The sequence below is a fragment of the Pinus tabuliformis genome, chromosome J, assembly GCF_031772625.1.
Source record: "Pinus tabuliformis cultivar Carrire ecotype Pingquan chromosome J, CPIR1, whole genome shotgun sequence".
Lineage (NCBI taxonomy): Eukaryota > Viridiplantae > Streptophyta > Pinopsida > Pinales > Pinaceae > Pinus > Pinus tabuliformis.
The window spans coordinates 381648135-381660151 of NC_142295.1; the positions used below are offsets into that span (position 1 = coordinate 381648135).

A 12017-nucleotide genomic window follows, 5' to 3' on the forward strand; every position below is an offset into this window, starting at 1 on the left:
ATTTCTGTGATGTTAAATAAATCCATTTTTATATTCACCTTGAGAATAGAAATTAAAGGAATTTATTGCTAATAAGATAAAATAATATGAATTTGATTGATTTAAATAGGTAAAATTTAAATGATTATGATTATTATAGCCCTATGATCTTCTATTGAAGTTTATATGACAATATTTTGTGAATTATTTTTTTTTTTGTAATTTTAAATAGTAATGGTGATAAGGTAAGTGCAATATGTATAACTCTTTAAAACATATATAAAAAAAAAAAAAAGAATTACTCTATTTTAATTTAATTATTTCAAACTTTATCGTGTTATTATCTTCAAAACTATATTATAGCAACTTAAATATTAGAACGATATTGATTTTGGAGGTAATTAATGTATCATAAATATATTTGAATGAAATTTAATGAGGCATCCTCATTACATCTCATGCGCTTTAACCCAATCTTAGAGTGGTTGATCGAAGTATCGAGAGAGTTTGGTCGAATACAAGTGGGGTTTCCAATATTAATATAACGATGTACATCCATTTGCAAGCAGTTAGGGTTCTGTTCCAGGGTATCGGTAACCTCAGTTGGTCATTTGCCTATCTCATTCCCGAGAGGCCGCGCTCTGCAACCCAACACCATTGAAGGTGTAGTTAAGGGTTTCTCCATGCGATTTTGGGTGTTTTATTGTCAGCGTTGCAAAGCTTGCAAGATATTTCATCAATTCTATGACCTAATCTTCAGTAAAGATCATGGGTTGCTACATCTGTCTTCCAATTGTTCTGTTCTTCAGAAAATTTCGACCTTATGGTCTCTACAGTTTTCTGGCAAAGTTATTGAGAACACCCACTTGCATAGCTAAATGTTGCTTAAGTCTCTTCCTCTTATTTACTATAACCTCAGGTTCTCTGATAGTTTTCTAATTCTTTTATGGATTGCATGATACAAATTTAGGCACCATGCTTCTGGCACATTCGATTTCTGGGTGCACAACATTACCAGATCTAACGAATTGGGGTGACATATCCAGGTTTCAGAGAGCTGAACTCCTTGTTTCTAGGTATTTTTTTGCCTCTCTTTGTCTTCCTTGTAATCATACACATGATTTCACAATTTTGTTTGCTGGTATCCTGATACCGCCTAGGGTTTTCATTCCGTGCGTGTTTTTCAACTTGTAGGTAAGCTAGCGTAAGGGTTTCAAATGGTGTTTTCACGGTTCCGATATCCTATATACCAGGTGCCTTTCTTCTTGTTTTGGTGTGTAGGGTTTAGGAATGGGGCTTTCTGAACCCTAGCTTCTACTGGTTTGTTAATTCGAACATGGCAATACTGCCAGTAACTCCTTAAGTGCTCTGGAGGTTTAACGTTTGAAAGGAAACTGTAATTTTTGTAATGTAATTAAGTATAGTATACGCTTTGTTGAGTTCCCATTGAGGTTTATTTTGCTTTGTCTTTCTGTAATCGGTTTACCCGATTAACCCTGAACCCGTTACCTTGGGCAACGGAGTTCGGTGTGTTGAGACAGTTATTTATTTCGCTAACTATTATTATTAGACTGCCTCTATTTTTAACCAGTTACTTCTGGTCATTTTGAACATGAAGTCCTTAATTATAAATTACAATTTCTGGGTTAATATTCATGTGTTTAATTCGGTCCATTTGTAAGGAAAAATTTATTGTTTGGAATTAGCTTGAATCTGCTCATATTTAGAAAATGGAAGTCTCTAAACTATGATTGTTCTTACTGTATTCATTGAATCTCATTGGTTTCCAGTGATTATGTTTTACTGATGAATGATATAATGGTTCATAATTTTGCTCGAAAGACAGTTAGTCTGATTGCATATATTGAGTAATTGAAATTTCTACAGGCACCGAAATTGGTTCGATTCTTTATTCTGTCTCTGTTTATTCTCTGTTTTAACCTTAAGGAATCTTACTTTAGTCTATTCCATTCACATCAAGAGTCAAGAGGACTGGACTTGGTAGTTGTTACCAGCAGTTTGGTCCCTAAAACCCTAAGCCCTCTTCATCTAGTTACCGTAACTTTTATTTGTAAATAGAATACATGAGGGGTTCCAGGGTTGTTATTACTCTATTTTTCTTGCGATATTTTTAAACTGTATTTTTATTTTATTATTACACAGACATATTCACGTTCCAGTTCCCTGCTTTGGGTTTAATTGCCCCTAAATGTTACCAAATAGGCCCTTCTCAAAATAGCATTTAATTACTCAGATAAGTTTATTACTCATATAATAAAACATCAAGAATTTCATATAGGGTTCCACGAACAAACTACTGAACCTACTGTGTCAAACACATTATTTAAGTTTGATGTGTTTTTCATTAGTACGGCTTATAGAGTTATTTTATCTGCATAAGAACGCATGTAAATAATTATATTCACATTATTTAAGTTTGATGTATTCACATTATTTAAGTTTGATGTGTTTTTCATTAGCACTGCTTACACGTAAACTAAAGGTAGTTACCCATTCATAAATTCAAAGTTTGAATTAAAACAATTCAAGAATACTTATTTGTCTCTGTTAAATAACACGAATTCAACAAGGGTGAGACCTTTTCCACCCAACCATGATAAGGGAAATGACGTCCACTCCCCCCGAGCTCCACTCCAAGACAATAGATAACAATATTTTTGTCTTTGAATCAGGTAAAAGACATCCTCCACTCCAAGACAATATGTAACAATATTTTTGTCTTTGAATCAGGTAAAAGACATCAGGACTACACTTCAGTATTTTAAACCACAGATTCCTATCTATAACAATTCCACTAGCTCAAGTCCAGCACATGATATCTTCTCTTGTTAATGTCACACGTATCTTTCTTCCTTCCTTATTTTTCCTCAAACAAAATACTGAACCCCTTTCTTTCCACTTAGATCCTTTTTTATCTCCAGGAAAGAAAGGTATAAATGTCTCTAACTGTTCCTAACTGCTTGGAGGTTGGAATTCGTTTTTGATCTCCCCTCTTGTATTTCGAGATTTTCATAACCATAAAATAATATTATTCACTATTCAAGTGATCATAAAAATGTCATTAGTCTTTAATGAGTCTTATTTACTATAGTCTTTAAATAAAGTAAAGTGATTTTTTTTTTTGTTATCAGGGAGGTATTACATCTTCCCCCCAGGAAAAACACCATCCTCGGTGTTTACTGTACCCCACGAAACAGAGTAGGATAAGCTTGTCTCATGAGATGTTTGTCTTCCCAAGTGGCGTCCTATGGGCTAAAGTGCTTCCACTACACTTAACCTGGAGGATAACTCACTTCTGCAGTGTTGTTTCTCTCCGATCGAGAATACATAGTGGTTCTACCAGAAATTCCCTATCTTAGTTCGACCTGTCAAAACATCATTATCACCATTAGTTTATTTATTTTAGCTTTGATATTATATAATTCAAATTTATTCATTCTTACTTACACATCTTGCCAATTAATAATGTGTGTGGGATCATACACATATTTCTTTAATAGTGACACGTGAAACACATTATGCACTTTCATGTGGTGAGGAAGAGCAAGCCGATAGGCTACTGGTCCTATTCTTTCTAGGAATTGGAAAGGACCACAATAGTGGGGTGCCAATTTAGCACAACTACTCCACTACAAAGTGTTTTTCTTGCATCTTACCCGGACATAGACATGGTATTTGACCTGGAATTATTTGTAAATTCCCTTTTTATCTGTGTAGGCTTTTTGTCTGTTTCGAGCCGCTTGCAATTTTTGTCGAAATTTCCTTACTTCTTGTTCCATCTCTGCTAGCATGTCGAGTCCTAAGATCATTTTGTCTTCTGGGTTTCGCCAATTGGCTGGACTCTTGCACCTTCTTCCATACAAAACTTCATAGGGGCTCATCTTTAATGATTCATGGTAGGGGTTGCTATAAGTGAATTCAAGCAAATGAAGATAATATTACCATTTGCCTGGTTGTTACATCACATACATTCATAACATATCTTCCAATACATAATTGACTCGCTCTGTTTGTCCATTTGTTTGGGGGTGATAAGAGGTACTAAATTGAATCTGAGTATCTAGCCCTGTAAAAAGAGCTTTCTAGAATGCAGAGTAAATTTTACATCTCTATTTGAAATCACTACCTTTCGCATATCGTGCAATCATAATATTTCTTTCATAAAGATGTCTGCGATTTCCACTGTTTTATAAGTAGATTTTAGAGGAATAAAATGAGAATTTTGCTCAACTTATCCACCACCACCATGATGGAATCATGTTGTTTCTGAGTTCTCAAAAGTATGGTTATAAAATCTAATGTGATCATTTCCTATTTCCACTCAGGTATAGGGAGTGGTTGGAATAATCCATCAGGGTGTTGATGCTCATATTTAACTTGCAAACATTCTAAACTCTTCGCCAGATATATCATGATATCCTTTCTCATTCCAGGCCAAAAATACCCCTTCTTAATTCCAGAGAACAACTTCTAATAACCAGGGTGAGCGGCATAATGGTTGCAGTGAAACTCATCTAACAACATTTGCTTAAATCTTATTTTATTGGGAACATACACCCTCCCCCTAAAAATTAGTAAATTTCTATCATCTCTACCATACTCAGATGGTTTCCCGGAATTTTGCATTTGTTTAGTTTGCTACCATAAAAAATTATATTCATGATCCTTAAGGACAACTTCCTTGAGTTGTTCTGTCACATCAAACTCTATGTAATGATACTAAATTTCATACACAAATTGGACTTTTCTACTTAAAGAATCTGCTACTCAATTTTATATTCCCTTAAGGTGTCTTATATCAAAGAAAAACTCACTCAGAAATGTTGTCCATAGAGCTTGTCGTGCATTGAAATTATGTTGTTTAAAGAAATTACTTAAGATGTTATGATCTGTCATTAGAAATAATTTATTTCCTAACAAATAATGGTTCCATACCTTCAATGCATGCATTACCACAGAAAGTTCTAGATTGTAAGCCAAATACCTCTGCTCATGCTCTTTGAGATTCCTAGACTCACAGGCCACCACTTTACCATCCTGCATCAAAACACCTCCCACTCCTTGCTGACAGGGATTCGTGCAAACAATAAATTCCTTTTCCAGGTTAGCCACTTTCAATATTGAAGTGAATGTTAATAAATGTTTTAATTGCTCAAAGCTGAGTTGATACTTAACTATCCACTTGAAAATTCTCCCTTTCTTCTGTAGAGATGTCATGGGGTAAGAGATCATAGAGAACCCCTCTAGAAATCAACGGTAATAACATGCCAAAACCATAAAGGAATGAATATCTACTACATTTTTAGGGATAGGCCAATCTAAAATAGTCCTAATCTTCTCTAGGTCAATAGTTATACCTTCGGAGAATATCACATGCCCCAAGTACTATATTTGTTCCTTAAAAAAATCGCATTTACTGAATTTGGAATAAAGTTGATTTTTTCTTAAGGTTTTATGGACAATCCCCATATTCTCTTTATGTTCTTTTTCATTTTTCGAATAAATTAAAATATCATCAATGAAAATTAGAATGAACTTGTCCAGATAGGGGTGAAAAATCCCATTCATTAAACTCATAAAGGTTGCCATAGCATTAGTCAGACCAAAAGGTAATACAATAAACTCATAGTGGCCATATCATGTTCTAAACACTATTTTACAGACATCTTCATCCTTAATTCGGATTTGATGATACCCCAATCGCAAATTGATTTTGGAGAATACGGTGATGCCTTTGACTTGATCAAACAAGTCATATATTCTTGGCAGAGGATACTTGTTCTTGATGGTTAATTTGTTCAATTTCCTATAGTCCATATAAAGTCTCAGCATTCCATCTTTCTTCTTCACGACCAATTCAGGTGCCCCCCAAGGCGACACACTTGGGCGGATGTACCCTTTGTTGAGTAATTCTTGTAGTTGCATTTTGAGTTCAGTTGACTCAGGAATACTCATATGGTATGGTGCTTTTGACACTGGGGAAGCTCAAAGAATGAGTTCTACAATGAATTTAATGCTTCTTTTCAGAGGTCATCCTGGTATCTCTTCCGGAAACACATCTATAAATTCTCGAAAAACAGGTATATCTTCTAGAAATGACAATTTATCTTTTGAATTGGCATATTCAACTTACACCACATATATTTGGAAACCTTTCCCAGTGCATTTCTTTAACTAGTTAGTAGCGATCAACCACAACTTAATATTTCTCTGAATACCTTGTATTTCCTATCTGTTTCCTTCATCTGTGAGGAAAGAGATAGTTTTATCCTTACAATTTACTAGGGACCAATGTTCCTCCTGCCAATCCATTCTAATTAACAGATCATATGAAACTAAAGGTAATTATATTTAAGTTTACTTCAGTGGATTGACTTGGAATCTCTATGGGACATCTTTGTATCTTGGCTATCACTCTACGTTTTCCCCTGCGTTTAATTTCACTAGCCATGAAATCTTAAATTTCAAACTTGAAAAATGACATTTTTCTACTATTTTTGGACTAACATAACTAAAAATTTTTCTTGGGTCAATCAAAATATACACAACCTGGTTAGCTATCCTACCTTCAAACTCCACCATAGTGGGTTGATACTCTGCTTGATGATCTTCCAAAGCAACATTAATCCTTGGTATGTTCCTAGACATATTTGCCACCGTAGAAGCTTTTTGAACACTTGCTATAATTTCGTTTTTGGAACGCTGAGGATATTTCTTATAGTAGTGGGGTTCTCCACAACCCCAACATTGCGGGGGTGGTTTTGGTGGTTGTCCAAGTTCCGTCTTGTTGAAAATTTCAATTGTTTTTTCTTCATTAGGATTCCAGTTTCGCTCTTGATTTTTCCCCAAGGTTCCTCGCCCCCACCCCCCCCCCCCATTTTTTTGGGTACAGATTTCATCCCACCTCATCTGGTGGCTTTGAAATTACGCGAAAATCCTTTTTGTCCCTTTTTGTTTGGCCATATCTTATTACCTTCACCTTTCTTCTGCATCTTTTGATAACAGATTCGAGCCTTTCGAATAGTTTCATCCATTGTTTTGGGGTTGATGAAATCTATTCATTCTTTCATACGAGTAGGTAGATTGCTTAAGAAGCGTCATAATTTCTCTTTTTCTTCTCATATGTATGGAACATAACGCAGCAAGGAAGTGAAATTGGTTATAAATTCATCCACAGACTATTGTCCCAAAGTGAAGTCATGGAATTCCTTAGCCTTCTCATCATAGAATCTTTCTGTGAAGTATTTATCCTTGAAATATTTGTGGAAGGTATCCCAAGTCACCTCCTGCTTGTCAACATTTCAAACTATTTTAACCTCTTCCCACCAAAGGGTAGCTTTACTTCGCAATTGATACATAGCTAGTCGAGCCCTTAAGTTATCATCATATTCGTAAATCTAGAAATACTGGTTCATATTGATCAACCAAGCCTCTACAACCTTTTCTTTTTCTCCATCGACTAAGGGAGGCTTTATTTTCTTAAATCCCCCCTGTATCTCAATCTTTGGCTTCTTAGCCCTTCTACCTCCAAAAGTATTTCCTGACTCTTCGTCATTATTCATTTGAGTTTCGTCTGTTTCTGAATGACCTCTCTGTTGTTGCCTTGACTACTCTTTGTTTCTATTATCTTCACTAGGATCTGGGTCCCTTAGGCTCTGTCGATCTGAGAGGATTTTCAGGATTCGCTCATGCTTTAATCTAAGTCTCTTGTTGTGAGTGTGCAAATTCATCATTTCTGCTTGTAATTGTTGAACAATCTCTAATAGCACAATATTCTCATTTGTTGTACCTTCCTCCAACTAGACCCACATATTCGGATTAAATCCCACGCCACAGGGTTGGGTGACTCCGCGCCCCCTCTTCATACTATATCTTTTCTCCTCTTAGTGCATTTAAATATTTTGGTTTTTAACAATATTTTTTTTTCTTGCTCAAGGCCACAATGCTGAAACCTGTGGCTCTGATGCCACTTGTAACATGTATAACTCTTTAACACATAGATTAAAAAAAGGATTAATTACTCTACTCTAATTTAACCATTTCAAACTTTATTGTGTTATTACAAAACCCTGAAAACCATATTATAACAACCTATGTATTAGAACACTATTGTGTAAGGAGGAAATTAATGTATCATAAATATATTTGAATGAAATTTTAATGAGGCAACCTCGTTACATCTCATGTGCCTTAACCCAATATTTAGAGTGGTTGATCGAAGCATCAAGAGGGTTTGGTGGAATACAATTTGGGTTTCCTATGGCATACAACTCTATATCTTGCAACCATTGATATTTCTAATACTAATCCAATGATATACATCCATTTGCAAGAAGTTGGGGTTCTGTTCTGGGGTACCTGCAACCTCAATTGGTCATTTTCCTCTCTCACTACTCTGAGGCCACGCTTTGCAACCCAGTGCTAATGAAGTTGTTGTTAAGGGTCACTCCATGCGATTTTGGGTGTTTTACTGTCAGTTTTGTAATACTTGCAAGGTCTTTCATCAGTTCTATGTTTTAATCTTTAGCAAATCTCATGGGTTGCTCCATTTGCCTTCCAGTTGTTTTCTTCTTCATAAAATTTCGACCTTATGGTCTCTACAGTTTTACAGTAGAGTTATTGAGAACACCCACTTGCACAGGTAAATGTTGCTTAAGTCTTTTTCTCTTACTTACTTTAACCTCAGGCTCTCTGATAGTTTTCTAAATTGTTTATGGATTGTATGATACAGGTTTAGGCACCATGCTTCTAGCACATTCAATTTATGGGTTCACAACATTACCAGATTTACTGAATGGGGGTGGCATCTCAAGGTTTCAGAGAGTCAAACTCCTTGTTTCTGGGTAATTTTTACCTCTCTTTGTCTTCCTTGTAATCATACGCATGATTTCATAGTTTTGTTTGTTGGTTTCCTGATACCGCTTAGGGTTTTCATTCCCTACATGTTTTATAACTTTCAGGGAAGCTTTCACAAGGGTTTTAGATGACAGTTTCACGATTCTGATATCCTAATTACCAGGGGCCTTTCTACTTGTTTTGGCGTGTAGAATTTAGAAATGGGGCTTTCTGAACTCTAGCTTCTACTGGTTTGTTAATTCAAACATGGCAATACTGCCAGTGACTCCTTAAGTCTACCAGATATTTTATGTTTGAAAGTAAATAGTAATTTTTGTAATCTCATTAAGCATTGTATATGTTTTGTTGAGTTCACATTGAGGTTTATTGTGCTTTGTCTTTTCGTAATCGGTTTACCTATTTAGCCCTAAACTCATTATCTTCTGAAACGAAGTTTGTTGCATTGAAACAGTTATTTATTTCATTAACTATTGTTATTAGAATTCCTCCATTTTTAATCAGATACTTCTAGTCATTTTGAACATGAAATCCTTAATTATAAATTGTAATTCCTGGGTTAATATTCATGTGTTTAATTTGTTCCATTTGTAAGGAAGAATTTACTATTCGAAATTAGTTCGAATTTGCTCATATTTAGAAAATGGAAGTCTCAAAACAATGATTTTTCTTACTATATTCGTTGGATTTCATTGTTTTCCAATGGTTATATTTAACCAATGAATGATATAATGGTTGAGAATTTTGCTTGAAACACAGTTAGTCCGATTACATATGTTGAGTAACTGAAATTTCTACAGGCACTGAAATCGGTTCAATTCATTATTCTATCTTTATCTATTGCTTTTTTTAACCTTAAGAAACCTTACTTCAATATAGTCCATTCACATCAAGATTCAAGAAGACTGGACTTGGTAGCTATTACCAGCAGCCTGCTCTAAAACTCTTCATCCAATTTCCATAACTTTTATTTGTAAACATAATACATGAGGGGTTCTAGCCCCAAGGGTCAGCTCAGTTGATCAAAATCAGTGCCTCGTTGTTTGGGAGGTCACAGTTTCCATTTTGCCTAAAGCCCTTGGGGTTAGGCCTTGCTAGTGGGCCGCGGGGCTAAATCCCTTCGGGGTCGATTAGCCCATATTTTTCCGTGAATGTAGCGACCACCCGTTGACCAAGGTGTCCGTGAATCACAACCCAAAAAAAAAATGAATAAATACATGAGGGGTTCTAAGGCCATTATTACTCTGTTTTTCTTACAATAGCTTTAAAATATACTTTTATTTTATTATTACACAGACATATTCACGTTCCAGTTCCCTTATTTGGGTTTAATTCCCCCTATTTGTTACCACATAGACCCTTCCCAAAATAACATTTTATTACTTAGATAAGTTTATTACTCAAATAATAAAGCATCAATAATTTCATATAGGGTTCCAAGAACAAACTACTGAACCTACTGTGTCAAATACATTATTTAAGTTTAATGTGTTTTTCATTAGTACTGCTTATACAGTTCTTTTATCTACATAAGAACACATGTAAATAATTATATTCATAGACTACACCACAAACAATAAAGGTAGTTACCCATTTATAAATTCATAGTTCGAATTAAGACAATTTAAGAATACTTATCTATCTGTGCTAAATCCACAAATTCAACAAGGGTGAGACCTTCTACACCTAACGACGAAAAGGGAAATGATGTCTGCTTCTCCCCCCGAGCTCCACTCTCGTATAGTAGGTAACAATATTTTTTTCTTTGAATGAGGCAAAAGACATCAAGACTACAATCCAAGCTTTTAAATCACAGAGTCCTCTCTATAACAATGTTATCCATTCACTCAAGTCCAGCTCAGAGTATCTTTTCTTGTTAATGTCACACAAATCTTTCTTCCTTACTTTTTTCTCCTCAAACAAAAGACTTGTTAGAAAATTATATATTACAGAGCAATGAAGCACATAAAATATTGCAGAAATATAAACACTAAAAACACATAAAACAAGAGAGACACAGATATATGTGGTTCACCCAATTTGGGCTATGTCCATGGAGAAACAACGAGTACTTTCTTTTATATTATCTAGCAAACTAAATAGATACAACCTACAGTAGATCTGATGTAATTTCTTCTTTGCTCTCACATAATATTCTCTCTCTTTTTCGCTCTGAATACACATCTACATAGATGCAATACAATTCCCTCATATATAGTGAGGGGTTGCCTTCTAGGGGAAAAACCCTAAATTAAGCATAATTTCTATCGTTAAATTTTTGCCTAATGAATGACCGAGATTGACTATGAAATTACAACATTTAACAAGGAAATTTTACATCTATTTTTAGCTTCGAGGGCATTTCCCCTGATCCCCCACCATGGGGGCCTCCAAATAATCATCCTTGCCCCCTGTGGCGAAGCACATAAATAGGTGGCATTGTCGCTACATTACGAAATGGTGTCCAATGCGGTGATACCTTCTAATAAAGAAGGTAATCGGGGTCCACACCCAACAAGACTGAACCCCTTTCTTTGCACTGAGATCCCTTTTTATCTCCAAGAAAAAAATGTATAATTGTCTCTAATTGTTCTTAACTGTGTGGAGGTTGGAGTTTGTTTTCGGTATGCCCTCTTAAGTTCTGAGATTTTCATAACTGTAAAATATTCATTATTTAAGTAATTATCAAAATGTCATTAGTCTTTCATAAGTCTTATTTACTATAGTCTTTAAATAATGTAAAGTGATCTCAGTAACCTATTCAAACTTCTCTTTTTAACCTTACAAATGTGAATAGTTGATTACAATATCTAAATTAATTTTTAATTTCAATTTAGAAATATTACAATTAGCTAACTTTTCTATGAATATCTTCCATCTTAAAAACAAGAAATTAAAATATAACAATTATTTTTTTACTAATTTTTCTTTAATATTAAATAAAATATAATATTTTAGATTTAAATAACCTTCTTATGAATATCTTCCATATTAAAAACAAAATATTAAAAGATGACAATTAATTTTTTACTAATTTTCTTAAATATTGATAAACTATATTTTAAAACTAAAATATTAAAACATACTAATTAAGGTTTTTTATTTTTTTAGAAATTCCCACTCTAGATCAACAGATTATGCAATATACTAAAGCAAAATACTAG

The 12017-nt window shown here is 34.5% G+C and overlaps 1 long non-coding RNA gene across 1 annotated transcript; it reads left to right on the forward strand.

The window, feature by feature from the left end:
- The first annotated feature begins 495 nt into the window (after window positions 1-495).
- On the forward strand, window positions 496-8852 carry LOC149227356 (uncharacterized). The gene is made up of 4 exons (XR_016247127.1): window positions 496-642; window positions 950-1055; window positions 1174-1232; window positions 8732-8852. It is a non-coding gene; the product is annotated as an uncharacterized LOC149227356 (long non-coding RNA).
- The last annotated feature ends 3165 nt before the right edge of the window (window positions 8853-12017 follow it).